Raw genomic sequence first — 19,925 nt, 5'->3', positions numbered from 1 at the left:
GTTTACAATAAAATTAGCCTACAATTTTGTCCAAATCCGGCAGTGCCCGAGCTACGTTTATTTCACATGTCTTATCTGGTCCCGATCGAGATTCAGATGATTTGAGCCGAAAATCGTCAGTCAACAAGTAATCAAAAATAGAAAAACACGAAAAGGGTTGCAAAACAAGGACATCCTAGTACTGCTCTCGCCCAATCACGCTTAACTTCAGAGTTCCGATGGGATCTGGTGCATTAGGGCTGGTACGATCGCACCCGACATTGAGTGGGATGTTTATTCTTATATCCTCGAGTACGTGTGGAGCAGGCGGCGATGGACAATACGCGGCACTGCTCTAGCCCAATCAGAACCATGAAGTTAAGCGTTCTAGCTGATGGCAGAGTTAGGATGGGTGACCTCCCAGGGAAGTCCTCGTGTCGCGACCGTTTACGTAAATTATGGCTAAAACAGTCGAAATAATTGTTTTTAATGAGTTAACTGTCCACGGAGTAATCTGCGTCATACCCTTCCGCACATAACCGGCTCAATACAACAAAAATCGCTAAATGTTCCCAGAAAATAAAAAAAAATAATAAGAAGAAAATAGCGAATGTAATGCTATTATTATGCCTGGGATACGATAAAATGGAAATGGAATCGAATTTCGACTTCCTAAGCGAATTTCTCGAGGAAACGGAAACTTAACAGAAGCAGAAAATCGCAATGAGTCTCGTTCCTTTGCCCGTTTACAATCAAATTAGTGTACAATTTTGTCCAAATCCGGCATTTCTCGAGCTACGTTGATTTCACATGTTTTATCTGGTCCCGATAGAGATTCAGATTATTTGAACCGAAAATAGTCTGTCAGCAAGCAATCAAAAATAAAAAAACACGATTAGGGGTGCAACACGAGGACTTCCCAGGGGGTCACCCATCATAGTACTGCTCTCGCCAAGAACGCTTAACTTCGGAGTTCTGATGGGATCCGGTGCATTAGTGCTGGTATGATCGCACCCGACATTGAGTGGGATGTTTATTCTTATATCCCTCGAGTACATGTGGAGCGGGCGGCGATAGACAACACGCGGCACTTCTCTCGCCCAATCAAAACCATGAAGTTAAGCGTTCAGGCGCGATGGCAGAGCGAGGATGGGTGACCTCCCTGGGCAAACCTCTTGTCGCGACCGTGTACGTAAATTATGACTAAAAGAGTCGAAATAATTGTTTTTTAAATTATGACTAAAAGAGTCGAATGTAAAGCTACTATTATGCCTGGGATACGATAAAATGGAAACGGAATCAAATTTTGAACTACCTAAGTGGATTTCTCGAGGAAACGAAATTAAGTGTTAAGCGTTCTGGCGCGATGGCAGAGCTAGGATGGGTAACCTCCCTGGGCAGTCCTCGTGTCGCGACCGTTTACGTAAATTATGGCTAAATAGTCGAAATAATTATTTTTAATGAGTTAACCGTCTCCGGAGTAATCTACGTTATACCCTTCCGCACTGAACCGGCTCACGACAACAAAAATTGCTAAATGTTCCCAAAAATACAAAAAAAAATAAGAAGAAGAAAATAGCGAAGGTAAAGCTTATATTATGCCTGGGATATGATAAAATGGAACATGAATCGAATTTCGAACTTCCTAAGCGGATTTCATTAGGAAACGGATAATTAACAGAAGCGGAAAATCGCAAATTAGAGGGTCTTAGAGAAGGAATTCGGCTAAAATCTCGCCAGCTCATTGCGGAGTAATGCGTCTCGTTCGTTTGCCCGTTTACAATCAAATTAGCCTACAATTTTGTCCAAATCCGGCAGTGCCCGATCTACGTTGATTTCACATGTCTAATCTGGTCCCGACTGAGATTCAGATGATTTGAGCCGAAAATCGTCTGTCAACAAGTAATCAATAATAGAAAAACACGAAAAGGGGTACAACCCCAGGACTTCCAAGGGGGTCACCCATCCTAGTACTGCTCTCGAGTACGTGTGGAGCTGGCGGCGATGGACAACACGCGTGCCACTGCTCTCGTCCAATCAGAACCATAAAGTTAAGCGTTCTGGTGCGATGGTAGAGCTAGGATGTGTGACCTCCCTGGGAAGTCCTCGTGTCACGACTCCTTACGTAAATTATAGGTAAAACAGTCGAAATAATTGTTTTTAATGAGTTAAACGTCTCCGGACTAATTTGTGTCATACCCTTCCGTACAGAAGCGGCTCACCCATAATAGTACTGCTCTCGCCCAAGCACGCTTAACTTCGGAGTTCTGATGGGATCCGGTGCATTAGTGCTGGTATGATCGCACCCGACATTGAGAGGGATTTGTATTCTTATATACCTCGAGTACGTGTGGAGCGGGCGGCGATGGACAACACGCGGCACTGCTCTCGCTCAATCAGAACCTTGAAGTTAAGCGTTCTGGCGCGATGGAAGAGCTAGGATGGGTGACCTCCCTGGGAAGTCCTCGTGTCGCGATCGTTTACTTAAATTATGGCTAAAACAGTCGAAATAATTGTTTTTTATTAGTTAATCGTCTCCGGAGTAATCTGAGTCATACCCTTCCGCACAGAACCGGCTCACAACAACAAAAATCGCTAAATGTTCCCAGAAAATAGAAAAAAAAAAAGAATGTCTCATTTTGTCCCGATCGAGATTCAGATGATTTGAGCCGAAAATCGTCTGTCAACAAGTAATCAAAAATAGAAAAACACGAAAAGGGGTGCAACACGAGGACTTCTTTATGGGTCACCCATCCTAGTACTGCTGTCGCCCAAGCTCGCTTAACTTCGGGGTTCTGATGGGATCCGGTGCATTAGTGATGGTATAATCGCACTCGACATTCAGTTGGATTTTTATTCTTATATCCCTCGAGTACGTGTGGAGCGGACGGCGATGGACAACACCCGGCACTTCTCTTGCCCAATCAGAACCATGAAGTTAAGCGTTCTGGCATGATGGCAGAGCTAGGATGGGTGACCTCCCTCAGAAGTCCTTGTGTCGCGACTGTTTACGTAAATTATGGATAAAACAGTCGAAATAATTTTTTTAATGAGTTAACCGTCTCCGGAGTAATCTGCGTCATACCCTACCGAACAGAACCGGCTCACGACAACAAAAATCGCTAAATGTTCCCAGAAAATAGAAAAAAATTAAGAAAAAGAAAATAACGAATGTAAAGCTATTATTATGCCTGAGATAAGATAAAATGGAACCGGAATCGAATTTCGAACTTCCTAAGCGGATTTCTCGAGGAAACAGAAGCTTAACAGAAGCAGAAAATCGCAAATTAGAGGGTCTTAGAGAAGGAATTCGGCTAAAATCTCGTCAGCTCATTGCGGAGTAATGAGTCTCGTCCGTTTGCCCGTTTACAATCAAAATAGCCTAGAATTTTGTCCAAATCCGGCAGTGCCCGAGCTACTTTCATTTCACATGTCTTATCTGGTCCCGATCGAGATTCAGATGATTTGAGCCGAAACTCGTCTGTCAACAAGTAATCAGAAATAGAAAAACACGAAAAGGGGTGAAACACGAGGACTTCCCAGGGGGTCTCCCATCCTAGTACTGCGCTTTCGCCCAAGCACGCTTAACTTTGGAGTTCTGATGGGATCCGGCGCATTAGTGTTGGTATGATCACACCCGACATTGAGTGGGAAGTTTATTCTTATATCCCTTGAGTACGTAGGAGCGGGCGCGATGGACAACACTCGGCACTGCTCTCGCCCAATAAGAACCATGAAGTTAAGCGTTCTAGCGCAATGGAAGAGCTAGGATTGTTGACACTCCCTGGTAAATCCTCGTGTCGCGATCGTTTACGTACATTATGACCAAAACAGTCGAAATATTTGTTTTTAATGAGTTAACCGTCTCCGGAGTAATATGCGTCATAACCTTTAGCACAGAACCGGCTCACGACAACAAAAATCGCTAAATGTTCCTATAAAATAAAAAAAATTAAGAAGAAGAAAATAGCGAATGTAAAGCTATTATTATGCCTGGGATATGATAAAATGAAATCGGAATTGAATTTCGAACTTTCTAAGCGTATTTCTCGAGGAAACGGAAGCCTAACAGAAGCTGAAATTCTGAAATTAGAGGGTCTTAGAGAAGGAATTAGGCTAAAATCTCGCCACCTCGTTGCGGAGTAAAGAGTCTCGTTCGTTTGCCCGTTTACAATCAAATTAGCCTACAATTTTGTCAAAATCCGGCAGTGCCCGAGCTACGTTGATTTCCCATGTCTTATCTGGTCCCGATCGAGATTCAGATGATTTGGGCCGAAAATCGTCTGTAAACAAATAATCAAAAATAGAAAAACACGAAAAGGAGTGTAACACGAGGAATTCCAAGGCGTCACCCATTCTAGTACTCCTCTCGCCCAAGCACGCTTAACTTCGGAGTTCTGATGGGATCCGGAGCATTAGTGCTGGTATGATCGCACCCGACATTGAGTGGGAAGTTTATTCTTATATCCCTTGAGTACATAGGAGCGGGCGGCGATGGACAACACTCGGCACTGCTCTCGCCCAATAAGAACCATGAAGTTAAGCGTTCTGGCGCGATGGAAGAGCTAGGATGGGTGACACTCCCTGGTAAATCTTCGTGTCGTGATCGTTTACGTAAATTATGGCTAAAACAGTCGAAATATTTGTTTTTAATGAGTTAACCGTCTCCAGACTAATTTGTATCATACACTTCCGCACAGAACCGGCTCACGACAACAAAAATTGCTAAATGTTCCCAGAAAATAGAAAAAAATAAGAAGAAGAAAATAGTGAATGTAAAGCTATTATTATGCATGAGATACGATAAAATGGATCTGGAATCGAATTTCGAACTTCCTAAGTGGATTTCTCGAGGAAACGGAAGCCTAGCAGAAGCTGAAAATCTCAAATTAGAGGGTCTTAGAGAAGGAATTAGGCTAAAATCTCGCCACCTCGTTGCGGAGTGTTGAGTCTCGTTCGTTTGCCCGTTTACAATCAAATTAGCCTACAATTTTGTCCAAATCCGGCAGTGCCCGATCTACGTTGATTTCACATGTCTTATCTGGTCCCGATCGAGATTCAGATGATTTGAGCCAAAAATCGTCTGTCAACAAGTAATCAAAAATAGAAAAACACGAAAATGGGTGCAACACGAGGACTTCCAAGGGGGTCACCCACCCTAGTACTGCTCTCGCCCAAGCACGCTTAACTTCGGTGTTCTGATGGGATCCGGTGCATTATTGCTGGTATAATCGCACTCGAAATTTAGTGGGATTGTTATTCTTATATCCCTCGAGTACGTGTGGAGCGGACGGCGATGGACCACACGTGGCACTTCTCTCGGCCAATCAGAACCATGAAGTTAAGCGTTCTGGCACGATGGCAGAGCTAGGATGGGTGACCTCCCTCGAAAGTCCTCGTGTCGCGACCGTTTACGTAAATTATGGATAAAACAGTCGAAATAATTGTTTTTAATGAGTTAACCGTCTCCGGAGTAATCTGCATCATACCCTTCCGCACAGAACCGGCTCACGACAACAAAAATTGCTAAATGTTCCCAGAAAATAGAAAAAAATTATGAATAAGAAAATAACGAATGTAAAGTTATTATTATGCCTGAGATAAGATAAAATGGAACCGAAATCGAATTTCGAACTTCCTAAGCGAATTTTCGAGGAAACGGAAGCTTAACAGAAGCGGAAAATCTCAAATTAGAGTGTCTTAGAGACGGAATTCGGCTAAAATCTCGCCAGCTCATTGCGGAACAATCAAATTTGATTACAATTTTGTCAAAATCCGGCAGTGCCCGAGCTACGTTGATTTCACATGTCTTATCTGGTCCCGATCGAGATTCAGATGATTTGAGCCGAAAATCGTCTGTCAACAAGTAATCAAAAATAGAAAAACACGAAAAGGGGTGCAACACGAGGACTTCCCATGTCGTCACCCATCCTAGTACTGCTCTCGCCCAAGCACGCTTAACTTCGCAGTTCTGATGGGATTCGGTGCATTAGTGCTGGTATGATCGCACTTGACATTGACTGTGATGTTTATTCTTATATCCATCGAGTACGTAGGAGCAGGCGGCGATGGACAACACTCGCCACTGCTCTCGCCCAATCAGAACCATTGAGTTAAGCGTTCTGGTGCGATGGAAGAGCTAAGATGGGTGACACTCCCTGGTAAATCCTTGTGTCGCGATCGTTTACGTAAATTATGGCTAAAACAGTCGAAATATTTGTTTTTATTGAGTTAATCGTCTCCGGAGTAATCTGCGTCATACCCTTCCGCATAGAACCGGCTCAGGACAACAAAAATCGTTAAATCTTCCCAGAAAATAGAAAAAAAATTAAGAAGAAGAAAATAGCGAATGTAAAGCTATTATTATGCCTGGGATACGATAAAATGAAACCGGAATCGAATTTCGGACTTCCTAAGCGGATTTCTCGAGGAAACAGAAGTTTAACAGAAGCGGAAAATCGCAAATTAGAGGGTCTTAGAGAAGGAATTCGGCTAAAATCTCGTCAGCTCATTGCGGAGTAATGAGTCTCGTTCGTTTGCCCGTTTACAATCAAATTATCCTACAATTTTTTCCAAATCCGGCATAGCCCGAGCTACGTTTATTTCCCATGTGGTCCCGATCGAGATTCAGATGATTTGAGCCGAAAATTTTCTGTCAACAAGTAATCAAAAATAGAAAAACACGAAAAGGGGTGCAACACGAGAACTTCCAAGTGGGTCACCCATTCTAGTACTGCTCTCGCCCAAGCATGCTTAACTTTGGAGTTCTGATGGGATCCGGTGCATTAGTGCTGGTATGATCGCACCCGACATTAAGTGGTATTTTTATTCTTATATCCCTCGAGTACATTTGGAGCGGGCGACGATAGACAACACGCGGCACTGCTCTCGCCCAATCAGAACAATGAAGTTAAGCGTTCTAGCGCGATGGAAGAGCTAGGTTGGGTGACCTCCCTGGGAAGTCCTCGTGTCGCGACCGTTTACGTCAATTATAGATAAAACAGTCGAAATAATTGTTTTTAATGAGTTAACCGTCTTCAGAGTAATCTGCGTTATACCCTTCCGCACAGTACCGGCTCACGACAACAAAAATCGCTAAATGTTCCCAGAAAATAGAAAAAAAAAAGAATAAGAAAATAGCGAATGTAAAGCCATTATTATGCCTGAGATACGATAAAATGGAACCAGAATCGAATTTCAAACTTCCTTAGCGGATTTCTCGAGGAAACGGAATCTTAACAGAAGCGAAAAATCTCAAATTAGAGTGTCTTAGAGAAGAAATTCGGGTGAAATCTTGTCAAATCATCGCGGAGTAATGAGTCTCGTTCGTTCGCCCGTTTACAATCAAATTAGGCTACAATTTTGTTCAAATCTGGCAGTGCCCGAGCTACGTTAATTTCACATGTCTTATCTGGTCCTGATCGAGATTCAGATGATTTGAGCCAAAAATCGTATGTCAACAAGAAACCAAAAATAGTACTGCTCTCGCCCAAGCATGCTTAACTTCGGAGTTCTGATGGGATCTGGTGCATTAGTGCTGGTATGATCGCACCCGACATTGAGTGGGATTTTTATTCTTATATCCCTCGAGTACGTGTGGAGCAGGCGGCGATGGACAACACGCGGTACTGCTCTCGCCCAATAAAAACCATGAAGTTAAGCCTTCTGGCGCGATGGCAGAGCTAGGATTGGTGACCTCCCTAGGGCAGTCCTCGTGTCGCGACCGTTTACGTAAATTATGGCTAAAACATTCGAAATAATTGTTTTTAATGAGTTAACCATCTCCGGAGTAATCTTCGTCATATCCTTCTGCACAGAACCGGCTCACGACAATAAAAATCGCTAAATGTTCCCAGAAAATAGAAAAAAATAAGAAAAAGAAAATAGCGAATGTAAAGCTATTATTATGCTTGGTATACTATAAAATGGAACCGAAATCGAATTTCAAACTTGCTTAGAAGATTTCTCAAGGAAACGGAAGATTAACAGAATCGGAAAATCGCAAATTAGAGGGTCTTATAGAATGAATTCGGCTAAAATCTCGCCAGCTCGTTGCGGAGTAATGAGGCTCGTATGATCGCTTAGTGCATTAGTGCTGGTATGATCGCACCCGACATTGAGTGGGATGTGTATTCTTATATCCCTCGAGTACGTGTGGAGCGGGCGGCGATGGACAACACGCGGCACTTCTCTCGCCCAATCAGAACCATGAAGTTAAGCGTTCTGGCGTCCTCGTGGGCAGTCCTCGTGTCGCGATTGTTTATGTAAATTATGGCTAAAACAGTCGAAATAATTGTTTTTAATGAGTTAACCGTCTCCGGAGTAATCTGCGTCATACCCTTCCGCACAGAACCGGCTCACGACAACAAAAATCGCTAAATGTTCCCAGAAAATAGAAAAAAATTAAGAATAAGAAAATAACGAATGTAAAGCTATTATTATGCTTGAGATAAGATAAAATGGAACCGGAATTTAATTTCGAACTTCCTAAGCGGATTTCTCGAGGAAACGGAAGCTTAACAGAAGCGGAAAATCGCAAATTAGAGGGTCTTAGAGAAGGAATTCGGCTAAAATCTCGCCAGCTCATTGCGAAGGAATGAGTCTCGTTCGTTTGCCCGTCTACAATCAAATTAGGCTACAATTTTGTCAAAATCCGGCAGTGCCCAAGCTACGTTGATTTCACATGTCTTATCTGGTCCCGACCGAGATTCTGATGATTTGAGCCGAAAATCGTCTGTCAACAAGTAATCAAAAATAAAAAAACACGAAAAGGGGTGCAACACGAGGACTTCCTAGGGGGTCGGGTCACCCATCCTAGTACTGCTATCGCCCAAGCACGCTTAACTTCGGAGTTCTGATGGGATCCAGTGCATTAGTGCTAGTATGATCGCATCCGACATTGAGTGGGATGTTTATTCTTATATCTCTCGAGTACGTGTGGAGCGGGCGGCGATGGAAAACACGTGGCACTGCTCTCGCCCAATTAGAACGATGAAGTTAAGCGTTCTGGCGCGACGGAAGAGCTAGGATGGGTGACCTCCCTGGGAAGACCTCGTGTCGCGACCGTTTACGTAAATTATCGCTAAAACAGTCGAAATAATTGTTTTTAATGAGTTAACCGTCTCCGGAGTAATATGCGTCATACCCTTCCGCACAGAACCGGCTCACGACAACAAAAATCGCTAAATGTTCCCAGAAAATAGAAAAAAAAATAGGAAGAAGAAAATAGCGAATTTAAAGATATTATTATGATTGGGATACGATAAAATGGAACAGTAATCGAATTTCGAACTTCCTAAGCTGATTTCTCAAGGAAACAGAAGCTTAAAAGAAGCGGAAAATCGCAAATTAGAGGGTCCTAGAGAAAAAATTCAACTAAAATCTCACCAGCTCATTGCGGAGCAATGAGTCTCGTTCGTTTGCCCGTTTACAATCAAATTAGCCTACAATTTTGTCAAAATCCGGCATAGCCCGAGCTACGCTGATTTCAGAAGTCTTATCTGGTCCCGATCGAGATTCAGATGATTTGAGCCCAAATCGTCTGTCCACAAGTAATCAAAAATAGAAAAACACGAAAAGGGGTGCAACAATAGGGCTTCACAGGGAGTCACCCATCCTAGTACTGCTCTCGCCCAAGCACGCTTAACTTCAGAGTTCTGATGGGATCTGGTGCATTAGTGCTGGTATGATCGCACCTGACATTGAGTGGGATGTTTATTCTTATATCCCTCGAGTACGTGTGGAGCGGGCGGCGATGGACAACACGCGGCACTGCTCTCGCCCAATCATAACTATGAAGTTAAGCGTTCTGGCGCGACGGCAGAGCTAAGATGGGTGACCTCCCTTGGAAGTCCTCGTGTCTGGACCGTTTACGTAAATTAGGGCTAAAACAGTCGAAATAATTGTTTTTAATGAGTTAACCGTCTCCGGAGTAATCTGCGTCATACCCTACTACACAGAACCGGCTCACGACAACAAAAATTGCTAAATGTTACTAAAAAATAGAAAAAAATAAGAATAGGAAAATAGCGAATGTAAAGCTATTATTATGCATGAGATACGATAAAATGAAACCAGAATCGAATTTTGAACTTTCTAAGCGGATTTCTCGAGAAAACGGAAACTTAACAGAAGCGGAAAATCTCAAATTAGAGGGACTTAGAGATGGAATTAGGCTAAAATCTCGCCACCTCGTTGCGGAGTAATGAGTCTCGTTCTTTTGCCCGTTTACAATAAAATTAGCCTACAATTTTGTCCAATTCCGGCAGTGCCCGAGCTACGTTTATTTCCCATGTCTTATCTGGTCCCGATCGAGATTCAGATGATTTGAAATGAAAAATCGTCTGTCAACAAGTAATCAAAAATAGAAAAACACGAAAAATAGGTGCAACAAGAGGACTTCCTAGGGGGTCACCCATCCTAGTACTGCTCTCGCCCAAGCACGCCTAACTTCGGAGTTCTGCTGAGATCCAGTGCATTAGTGCTGGTATGATCGCACCCGACATTGAGTGGGATACGATAAAATGGAACCGGAATCGAATTATGAACTCACTAAGCGGATTTCTCAAGGAAACAGAAGCTTAACAGAAGCGGAAAATCGCAAATTAGAGGGTCTTAGAGAAGGAATTCGGCTAAAACTCGCCACCTCGTTGCGGAGTATTGAGTCTCGTTCGTTTGCCCGTTTACAATCAAATTAGCCTACAATTTTGTCCAAATCCAGCAGTGTCCGATATACGTTGATTTCGCATGTCTTATATGGTTTCGATCGAGATTCAGAAGATTTGAGCCAAAAATCGTCTGTCAATAAGTAATCAAAAATAGAAAAACACGAAGAGGGGTGCAACACGAGGACTTCCCAGGGGGTCACCCGTTCTAGTACTGCTCTCGCCCAAGCATGCTTAACTTTGGAGTTCTGATGGGATCTGGTGCATTAGTGCTTGTATGATCGCACCCGACATTGTGTGGGATGTCTATTCTTATATCCCTCGAGTACGTGTGGAGCGGGCGGCGATGGACAACACACGGCACTATTATTGCCCAATCAGAACCATGAAAATAAGCGTTCTGGCGCGATGGCAGAGCTAGGATGGGTGACCTCCCTGGAAATTCCTCGTGTCGCGACCGTTTACGTAAATTATGGCTAAAACATTCGAAATAATTGTTTTTAATGAGTTAACCGTCTCCGGAGTAATCTGCGTCATACCCTTCTGCACAGAACCGGCTCACGACAATAAAAATCGCTAAATGTTCCCAGAAAATAGAAAAAAAAATAAGAAGAAGAAAATAGCGAATGTAAACCTATTATTATGCCTGAGATACGATAAAATGGAACAGGAATCGAATTTCGAACTTCCTAAGCGGATTTCTCGAGGAAACGGAAGCTTAACAGAAGCGGAAAATTGCAAATTAGAGGGTCTTAAAGAAAGAATTCGGCTAAACTCTCGCTAGCTCATTGCGGAGTAACGAGTCTCGTTCGTTTGCCCGTTTACAATCAAATTAGCCTACAATTTTGTTCAAATCCGGCAATGCCCGACCTGCTTTGATTTCACATGTCTTATCTGGTCCCGTTCGAGATTCAGATGATTTGAGCCTAAAATCGTCTGTCAACAAGTAATCAAAATTAGAAAAAATGAAAAGGGGTGTAACACGAGGACTTCCCAGGGGGTCATCCATCCTAGTACTTCTCTCGCCTAGGCACGCTTAACTTCAGAGTTCTGATGGGATCTGGTGCATTAGTGCTGGTATGATCGCACCAGACATTGACTGGGATGTTTATTCTTATATCCCTCGAGTACGTATGGAGCGGGCTGCGATTGACAACACGCGGCACTTCTCTCGCCCAATCAGAACCATGAAGTTAAGCGTTCTGGCGCGATGGCAGAGCTAGGATGGTTGACCTCCCTGGGAAAACCTCGTGTCGCGACCATTTACGTAAATTATAGCTAAAACAGTCGAAATAATTGTTTTTAATTGAGTTAACCGTCTCCGGAGTAATCTGCGTAATACCGTTCCGCACACAACCGGCTCACGACAACAAAAATCGCTAAATGTTCCAAGAAAATAGAAAAAAAAATAAGAAGAAGAAAATAGCGAATGTAAAGGGATACGATAAAATGGAACCGGAATCGAATTTCGAACTTCCTAAGCGGATTTCTCGCGGAAACGCAAGCTTAAGGGAAGCGAAAAATTGTGAATTAGAGGGTCTTAGAGAAGGAATTCGGCTAAAATCTCGTCACCTCGTTGCGGAGTAATGAGTCTCGTTCGTTTGCCCGTTTACAATCAAATTAACCTACAATTTTTCCAAATCCGGTAGTGCCCGAGCTACGTTGATATCACATGTCTTATCTTGTCCCGATCGAGATTCAGATGATTTGAGTCGAAAATCGTCTGTCAACAAGTAATAAAAAAAAGAAAAACACGAAAAGGGGTGCAATACCAGGACTTCCTAAGGAGTCACCCATCCTAGTACTACTCTCGCCCAAGCACGCTTAACTTCGGAATTCTGATGGGATCCGGTGCATTAGTGCTGGTATGATTGCACCCAACATTGGCAACGATATTTATTCTTATATCCCTCGAGTACGTGTGGAGCGAGAGGCGATGGACAACACGCGGCACTGCTATCGCCGAATCAGAACCTTGAAGTTAGCGTTCTGGCGCGATGGCAAAGCTAGGATGGGTGACCTCCTTGGGAAGTCCTCGTGTCGCGATCGTTTACGTAAATTATGGCTAAAACTGTCGAAATAATTGTTTTTAATGAGTTAACCGTCTCCGGAGTAATCTGCGTCATACTCTTCCGCACAGAACCGGCTCACGACAACAAAAATTTCTAAATGTTCCCAGAAAATAGAAAAAAAATAAGAAGAAGAAAATAGCGAATGTAAAGCTATTATTATGCTTGAGATACGATAAAATGGAACAGGAATCGAATTTCGAACTTCCTAAGCGGATTTCTCGAGGAAACGGAAGCTTAACAGAAGTGGAAAATCGCAAATTATAGGGTATTAGAGAAGGAATTCGGCTAAAATCTCGCCAACTCATTGCGGAGTAATGAGTCTCGTTCGTTTGCCCATTTACAATCAAATTAGGCTACAATTTTGTCAAAATCCGGCACTTCCCGAGCTACGTTGATTTCACATGTCTTATCTGGTCTGGATCGAGATTCAGATGATTTGAGCCGAAAATCGTCTGTCAACAAGTAATCAAAAATAGAAAAAAAAGAAAAGGGATGCAACACGAGGACTTCCCAGGGGGTCACTCATCCTAGTACAGCTCTCGCCCAAGCACGCTTAACTTCAGTGTTCTGATGGGATCCGGTGCATTAGTTCTGGTATTATCGCACCCGAAATTGGGTGGGATTTTTATTCTTATATCTCTCGAGTACGTGTGGAGCACGCGGCGATGAACAACTCGCGGCACTGCTCTCGCCCAATCAGAACCATAAAGTTAAGCTCGAAATAATTGTTTTTAATGAGTTAACCGTCTCCGGAGTAATCTGCGTCATACGCTTCCGCACAGAACCGGCTCACGACAACAAAAATCGCTAAATGTGTACAAGAAAATAGGAAAAAAAATAAGAAGAAAAAAATAGCGAATGTAAAGCTATTTTTATATCTGAGATACGATAAAATGCAACATGAATCGAATAGCGAACTACCTAAGCGGATTTCTCGAGTAAACAGAAGCTTAACAGAAGCGGAAAATCGCAAATTAAAGGGTCTTAGAGAATGAATTCGGCTAAAATCTCGCAAGCTCAATGCGGAGTAATGAGTCTCATTCGTTTGCCCGTTTACAATCAAATTAGGCTACAATTTTGTCAAAATCCGGCAGTTACATTGAGTGCGATTTTTATTCTTATATCTCGCCCAATCAGAACCATGAAGTTAAGCGTTCTGGCGTGATGGCAGAGCTGGAATGGGTGACCTCCCTGGGAAGTCCTCGTGTCGCGATCGTTTACGTAAACTATGGCTAAAATAGTCGAAATAATTGTTTTTAATGAGTTAACCGTCTCCAGAATAATCTGCGTCGTACCCTTCCGCACATAACCGGCTCACGACAACAAAAATCGCTAAATGTTCCCAGAAAATAGAAAAAAATAAGAAAGAAATAGCGAATGTAAAGCTATTTTTATGCTTGTGATACGATAAATGGAACATGAAATGATTTCGCAACTTCCATAAGCGGATTCTCGAGGGGAAAACGGAAGCTTAAAACACGGGGAAATCGCAAACTAGAGGGTTCTTAGAGAAGGAATTCGGCAAAATCTCGCCCCCGCTTATTGCGGAGTAGTAAAGAGCAGTGCCCGAGCTATGTTGATTTCACATTTTCATATCTGTCTTCGATCGAGATTCAGATGATGAGACGAAAATCGTCTGGTATGATCGCACCCGACATTGACTGGGATGTGTTTATCTTATATATCCGAGTACGTGTGGAGCGGGCGGCGATGGACAACACGCGGCACTGCTCTCGCCCAATCAGAACCATGAAGTTAAGCTCGAAATAATTGTTTTTAATGATTTAACCGTCTCCAGAGTAATCTGCGTCATACCCTTCTACACATAACCGGCTCACGACAACAAAAATCGCTAAATGTTCCTAGAAAATAGAAAAAAAATAAGAAGAAGAAAATAGCGAAGATAAAGCTATTATTATGCATGAGATACGATAAAATGGAACCGGAATCGAATTTCGAACTTCCTAAGCGGATTTCTCGAGGAAACAGAAGCTTAACAGAAGCGAAAAATCGCAAATTAGAGGGTCTTAGTGAATGAATTCGGCTAAAATCTCGCCAGCTCATTGCGGAGAAATGAGTCTCGTTCGTTTTCCCGTTTACAATCAAATTAGGCTACAATTTTGTCCAAATTCGGCAGTGCCCGAGCTAAGTTGATTTCACATGTCTTATCTGGTCCTGATCGAGATTCATATGATTTGAGCCGAAAATCATCTGTCAACAAGTAATCAAAAATAGAAAAACACGAAAAGGGGTGCAACACGAAGATTTCCCAGGGGGTCACCCATCCTAGTGCTGCTCTCGCACAAGCACGCTTAACTCCGTAGTTCAGATGGGATCCGGTGCATTAGTGCCGTTATGATCGCCCCCGACATTGAGTGGGATTTTTATTCTTATATCCCTCGAGTACGTGTGGAGCAGGCGGCGATGGACAACACGCGTCACTGCTCTCGCCCAATCAGAACCATGAAGTTAAGATCGAAATAATTGTTTTTAATGAGTTAACCTTCTCCGGAGTAATCTGCGTCATACCCTTCCGCACAGAACCGGCTCACGACAACAAAAATCGCTAAATGTTCCCAGAAAATAGAAAAAAAATAAAAAGAAGAAAATAGCGAATATAAAGCTATTATTATGCCCGAGATACGATAAAATGGAACAGGAATCGAGTTTCGAAATTCCTAAGCGGATTTCTCGAGGAAAGGAAGTTTAACAGAAGCGGAAAATCGAAAATTATAGGGTCTTGGAAAAGGAATTCGGCTAAAATCTCGCCAGCTCATTGCGGAGTAATGAGCCTCGTTCATTTGCCCGTTTACAATTAAATTAGCCTACAATTTTGTCCAAATCCGGCAGTGACCGAGCTACGTTTATTTCACATGTCTTATCTGGTCTCGATCGAGATTCAGATGATTTGAGCCGAAAATCGACTGTCAACAAGTAATCAAAAATAGAAAACACGGAAAGGGGTGCAACACAAGGACTTCCCAGGGGGTCAACCATCCTAGTATTGCTCTCGCCTGAGCACGCTTAACTTCGGGGTTCTGATGGGATCCGGTGCATTAGTGCTGGTATGATCGCACCCGACATTGATTGGGATGTTTATTTTTATATCCCTCGAGTACTTGTGGAGCGCGAGGCGATGGACAACACGCGGCACTGCTCTCGCCCAATCAGAACCATGAAGTTAAGCGTCTGGTGCGATGGCAGAGCTAGGATGAGTGACCTCCCTGGGAAGTCCTCGTGTCACGACCATTTATGTAAATTATGGATAAAACAGTCGAAATAATTGTTTTTAATGAATTAACCATCTCCGGAGTAATCTGCGTCATACCCTTCAGCACAGAACTAACTCACGACAACAAAAATCGATAAATGTTACCAGAAAATAGAAACAAAAAATAAAAAGAAAATAGAGTACGTAAAGCTATTAACAGAAGCGGAAAATTGCAAATTAGAGGGTCTTAGAGAAGGAATTCGGCTAAAATCTCGCCAGCTCATTGCGGAGCAATGAGTCTCGTTCGTTTGCCCGTTTACAATCAAATTAGCCTACAATTTTGCCCAAATCCGGCAGTGCCCGAGCTACGTTGATTTCACATGTCTTATCTGGTCTCGATCGAGATTAAGATGATTTGAGCAGAAAATCGTCTGTCAACAAGTAATAAAAAATATAAAAACACGAAAAGGGGTGACACACGAGGACTTCCAAGGGGGTCACCCAACCTAGTACTGCTCTCGCCCAAGCACGCTTAACTTCGGAGTTCTGATGGGATCCGGTGCATTAGTGCTGGTATGATCGCACCCGACATTGAGTTGGATGTTTATTCTTATATCCCTCGAGTACGTGTGGAGCGGGCGGCGATGGACAACACGCGGCACTGCTCTCGCCCAATCAGAACCATTAAGTTAAGCGTTCTAGCTCGATGGCAGAGCTAGGATGGTTGACCACCCTGGGCAGTCCTCGTGTCGTGACCGTTTACGTAAACTGTGCTAAAACAGTCGAAATAATTGTTTTTAATGAACTAACTGTCTCCGGAGTAATCTCCGTCATACCCTTCCGTACAGAACCGGCTCACGACAAAAAAAATCGCTAAACGTTCCCAGAAAATAGAAAAAAAAATATGAAGAAGAAAATAGCGAATGTAATGCTATTATTATGCTTGGGATACGATAAAATGGAACCGGAATCGAATTTCGAACTTCCTAAGTGGATTTCTCGAGGAAATGAAAGCTTAAAAGAAGCGGAAAATCGCAAATTAGAGGGTCTTAGAGAAGGAATTCGGCTAAAATCTCGCCACCCTCGTTGCGGAGTAATGAGTCTCGTTCGTTTGCCCGTTTACAATCAAATTAGGCTAAAATTTTGTCCAAATCCGGCATTGCCCGAGCTACGTTGATTTCACATGTCTTATCTGGTCTCGATCGAGATTCAGTTGATTTGAGCCGAAAATCGTCTGTCAACAAGTAATCAATCAAAAATAGAAAAACACGAAAAGGGGTGCAACACGAGGACTTCCCATGGGGTCACACATGCTAGTAGTGCTCTCGCCCAAGCACGCTTAACTTCGGAGTTCTAATGGGATCCGGAGCATTAGTGCTGGTATGATCGCACCCGACATTGAAGGGGATGTTTATTCTTATATCCCTCGAGTACGTGTGGAGCAGTCGGCGATGGTCAACACGGGCACTGCTCTCGCCAAATCAAAACCACGAAGTTAAGCGTTCTGGCGCGATGGAGCGGGCTAGGATGGGTGACCTCCCTGAGAAGTCCTCGTGTCGCGACCGTTTACGGAAATTATGGCTAAAGCAGTCGAAATAATTGTTTTAATGAGTTAAACGTCTCCGAAGTAATCTGCGTCATACCGTTCCGCACAGAACCGGCTCATGACAACAAAAATTGCTAAATGTTTCCATAAATAGAAAAAAAAATAAGAAGAAGAAAATAGCGAATGTAAAGCTATTATTATGCCTGAGATACGATAAAATGGAACATGAATCGAATTTAGAACTTCCTAAGCGGATTTCTCGAGGAAACGGAAGCATAACAGAAGCGGAAAATCGCAAATTAGAGGGTCTTAGAGAATGAATTCTGCTAAAATCTCGCCTGCTCATTGCGGAGTAATGAGTCTCTTTCGTTTTCCCGTTAACAATCAAATTAGCCTACAATTTTGTCCAAATCCGGCAGTGCCCGAGCTACGTTGATTTCACATGTCTTATCTCGTACCGATCGAGATTCAGATGATTTGAGCTGAAAATCGTCTGTCAACAAGTAAACAAAAATAGAAAAACACGAAAATGAGAGCAACACGAGGATTTCCCAGGGGGTCACCAATCCTAGTACTGCTCTCGTCCAAGCACGCTTCACTTCAGAGTTCTGATGGGATCCGGTGCATTAGTGATGGTATGATCGCATCCGACATTAAGTGGGATGTTTATTCTTATATCCCTAGAGTAAGTGTGGTGCGGGTGGCGATGGACAACACGCAGCACTGATTTCGCCAAATCAGAACCATGAAATTAAGCGTTCTGGCGCGATGGCAGAGCTAGGATGGGTGACTTCCCCGGGAAGTCCTCGTGTCGCGACCGTTTAGGTAAATTATGGGTAAAACAGTCGAAATAATTGTTTTTAATGAGTTAACCGTCTACGAAGTAATCTGCATCATACCCTTCTGCACAGAACCGGCTCACGACAACAAAAATCGCTAAATGTTCTCAGAAAATAGAAAAAAAATAAGAAGAAGAAAATAGCGAATGTATAGGCTATTATTATGCCTGGATATGATAAAATGGAACCGGAATCGAATTTTGAACTTCCTAAGCGGATTTCTCGTGGAAACGGAAGCTTTACATAAGCGGAATCGCAAATTAGAGGGTCTTAGAGATGGAATTCGGCTAAAATCTCGTCAGCTCTTTGCAGAGTAATGAGTCTCGTTCGTTTGCCCGTTTACAATCAAATTGGGCTACAATTTTTTCCAAATCCGGCAGTGCCCGAGCTACGTTGATTTCACATGTCTTATCAGGTCCCGATCAAGATTCAGATGATTTGAGCCGAAAATCGTCTGTCAACAAGTAATCTAAAATAAAAAAAACGAAAATCGGCGCAACATGAGGACTTCCCAGGGAGTCACCCATACTAGTACTGCACTCGCCCAAACACGCTTAACTTCGGAGTTCTGATGGATCCGGTGCATTATTGCAGGTTTGATCGCACACGTCATTGAGTGGGATGTATATTCTTATATCCCTCGTGTACGTGTGGAGCGGGCGGCGATGGACAACACGCGGCGCTGCTCTCACCCAATCAGAACCATGAAGTTAAGCGTTCTGGTGCGATGGCAGTGCTAGGATGGTTGACCTCCTGGGAAGTCCTCATGTCGCGACCGTTTACGTAAATTGTGGGTTAACTGTCGAAATAATAGTTTTAATGAGTTAACCGTCTCCGGAGTAATCTGCGTCCTACCCTCCCGCACAGAACCGTCTCACTACAACAAAAATCGCTAAATGTTCCCAGAAAATAGAAAAAAAATAAGAAGAAGAAATAGCGAATGTAAAGCGACTATAATGCCTGGGATAACGATAAAATGGAACCGAAATCGAATTTCGGACTCCTAAGCGGATTTCTCGATGAAACGGAAGCTTAACGAAGCGGAAAATCGCAAATTAGAGGGTCTTAGAGAAGGAATTCGGCTAAAATCTCGTCAGTTCATTGCGAGTAATGAGGTCTCGTTCGTTGCCCGTTTACAAAAAATTAGGCTAACAAATTTTGGTCCAAATCCGGCAGTGCCCGAGCTACGTTGAATTTCACATGTTTTATCTGGTCTCCGATCGAGATTCAGATGATTGAACCAAAATCGTCTGTCAACAAGTAATCAAAAAGAGAAAAACACGAAAATGGGTGCAACACGAGGACGTTCAGGGTTCACCCATCCTAGTACTGCTCTTGCCCAAGCACGCTTAACTTCGGAGTTCTGATGGATCCGGTGCATTATTGCTGGTATGATCGCACCCCGACATTGAGTGGGATGTTTATTCTTATATCCCTCGAGTACGTGTGGAGCGGGCGGCGATGGACAAAACGCGGCACTGCTCTAGCCCAATCTGGACCATGAAGTTAAGCGTTCTAGCGCGATAGCAGAGCTAGGATGGGTGACCTCCCCGGAAGTCCTCGTGTCGCGACCGTTTTACGTAAATTATGGCTAAAACAGCCGAAATAATTGTT

General features: G+C 43.2%; 18 non-coding genes and 3 pseudogenes across 18 annotated transcripts; all 21 read right to left on the bottom strand.

Moving 5' to 3' along the window:
• Window positions 1-877: 877 nt before the first annotated feature.
• LOC142516153 (5S ribosomal RNA) lies at window positions 878-995 on the bottom strand. The gene has a single exon (XR_012811964.1). It is a non-coding gene; the product is annotated as a 5S ribosomal RNA (ribosomal RNA).
• Window positions 996-2,696: 1,701 nt separating this feature from the next.
• LOC142512001 (5S ribosomal RNA) lies at window positions 2,697-2,815 on the bottom strand (annotated as a pseudogene).
• A 682-nt stretch (window positions 2,816-3,497) lies between these two features.
• On the bottom strand, window positions 3,498-3,618 carry LOC142509898 (5S ribosomal RNA). Its single transcript, XR_012808044.1, has one exon. It is a non-coding gene; the product is annotated as a 5S ribosomal RNA (ribosomal RNA).
• Window positions 3,619-4,299: 681 nt separating this feature from the next.
• LOC142507781 (5S ribosomal RNA) lies at window positions 4,300-4,417 on the bottom strand. Its single transcript, XR_012806027.1, has one exon. It is a non-coding gene; the product is annotated as a 5S ribosomal RNA (ribosomal RNA).
• Window positions 4,418-5,099: 682 nt separating this feature from the next.
• LOC142507075 (5S ribosomal RNA) lies at window positions 5,100-5,218 on the bottom strand. The gene has a single exon (XR_012805340.1). It is a non-coding gene; the product is annotated as a 5S ribosomal RNA (ribosomal RNA).
• A 654-nt stretch (window positions 5,219-5,872) lies between these two features.
• LOC142506747 (5S ribosomal RNA) lies at window positions 5,873-5,991 on the bottom strand. Its single transcript, XR_012805028.1, has one exon. It is a non-coding gene; the product is annotated as a 5S ribosomal RNA (ribosomal RNA).
• Window positions 5,992-6,668: 677 nt separating this feature from the next.
• On the bottom strand, window positions 6,669-6,787 carry LOC142515529 (5S ribosomal RNA). The gene has a single exon (XR_012811371.1). It is a non-coding gene; the product is annotated as a 5S ribosomal RNA (ribosomal RNA).
• Window positions 6,788-8,750: 1,963 nt separating this feature from the next.
• Window positions 8,751-8,874, bottom strand: LOC142510157 (5S ribosomal RNA). Its single transcript, XR_012808285.1, has one exon. It is a non-coding gene; the product is annotated as a 5S ribosomal RNA (ribosomal RNA).
• A 683-nt stretch (window positions 8,875-9,557) lies between these two features.
• On the bottom strand, window positions 9,558-9,676 carry LOC142507070 (5S ribosomal RNA). The gene has a single exon (XR_012805335.1). It is a non-coding gene; the product is annotated as a 5S ribosomal RNA (ribosomal RNA).
• Window positions 9,677-10,360: 684 nt separating this feature from the next.
• On the bottom strand, window positions 10,361-10,479 carry LOC142509744 (5S ribosomal RNA). The gene has a single exon (XR_012807901.1). It is a non-coding gene; the product is annotated as a 5S ribosomal RNA (ribosomal RNA).
• Window positions 10,480-10,813: 334 nt separating this feature from the next.
• On the bottom strand, window positions 10,814-10,932 carry LOC142507731 (5S ribosomal RNA). Its single transcript, XR_012805979.1, has one exon. It is a non-coding gene; the product is annotated as a 5S ribosomal RNA (ribosomal RNA).
• Window positions 10,933-11,615: 683 nt separating this feature from the next.
• Window positions 11,616-11,734, bottom strand: LOC142516552 (5S ribosomal RNA). Its single transcript, XR_012812340.1, has one exon. It is a non-coding gene; the product is annotated as a 5S ribosomal RNA (ribosomal RNA).
• A 669-nt stretch (window positions 11,735-12,403) lies between these two features.
• Window positions 12,404-12,522, bottom strand: LOC142515362 (5S ribosomal RNA). Its single transcript, XR_012811212.1, has one exon. It is a non-coding gene; the product is annotated as a 5S ribosomal RNA (ribosomal RNA).
• A 682-nt stretch (window positions 12,523-13,204) lies between these two features.
• Window positions 13,205-13,323, bottom strand: LOC142509113 (5S ribosomal RNA). Its single transcript, XR_012807301.1, has one exon. It is a non-coding gene; the product is annotated as a 5S ribosomal RNA (ribosomal RNA).
• A 1,640-nt stretch (window positions 13,324-14,963) lies between these two features.
• Window positions 14,964-15,082, bottom strand: LOC142509376 (5S ribosomal RNA). Its single transcript, XR_012807553.1, has one exon. It is a non-coding gene; the product is annotated as a 5S ribosomal RNA (ribosomal RNA).
• Window positions 15,083-15,675: 593 nt separating this feature from the next.
• Window positions 15,676-15,794, bottom strand: LOC142507120 (5S ribosomal RNA). Its single transcript, XR_012805383.1, has one exon. It is a non-coding gene; the product is annotated as a 5S ribosomal RNA (ribosomal RNA).
• A 600-nt stretch (window positions 15,795-16,394) lies between these two features.
• LOC142515858 (5S ribosomal RNA) lies at window positions 16,395-16,513 on the bottom strand. Its single transcript, XR_012811679.1, has one exon. It is a non-coding gene; the product is annotated as a 5S ribosomal RNA (ribosomal RNA).
• A 688-nt stretch (window positions 16,514-17,201) lies between these two features.
• On the bottom strand, window positions 17,202-17,320 carry LOC142517114 (5S ribosomal RNA). The gene has a single exon (XR_012812874.1). It is a non-coding gene; the product is annotated as a 5S ribosomal RNA (ribosomal RNA).
• A 682-nt stretch (window positions 17,321-18,002) lies between these two features.
• Window positions 18,003-18,121, bottom strand: LOC142510423 (5S ribosomal RNA). The gene has a single exon (XR_012808534.1). It is a non-coding gene; the product is annotated as a 5S ribosomal RNA (ribosomal RNA).
• A 680-nt stretch (window positions 18,122-18,801) lies between these two features.
• On the bottom strand, window positions 18,802-18,919 carry LOC142512535 (5S ribosomal RNA; annotated as a pseudogene).
• A 679-nt stretch (window positions 18,920-19,598) lies between these two features.
• Window positions 19,599-19,714, bottom strand: LOC142512471 (5S ribosomal RNA; annotated as a pseudogene).
• Between the last annotated feature and the right edge of the window lie 211 nt (window positions 19,715-19,925).

Source organism: Primulina tabacum, chromosome 10 (genome assembly GCF_025594145.1).
Source record: "Primulina tabacum isolate GXHZ01 chromosome 10, ASM2559414v2, whole genome shotgun sequence".
NCBI classification, from domain to species: Eukaryota; Viridiplantae; Streptophyta; class Magnoliopsida; order Lamiales; family Gesneriaceae; genus Primulina; species Primulina tabacum.
Note: the sequence above shows the minus strand (reverse complement) of the source record. Positions and strands in the feature narration are given on the sequence as shown.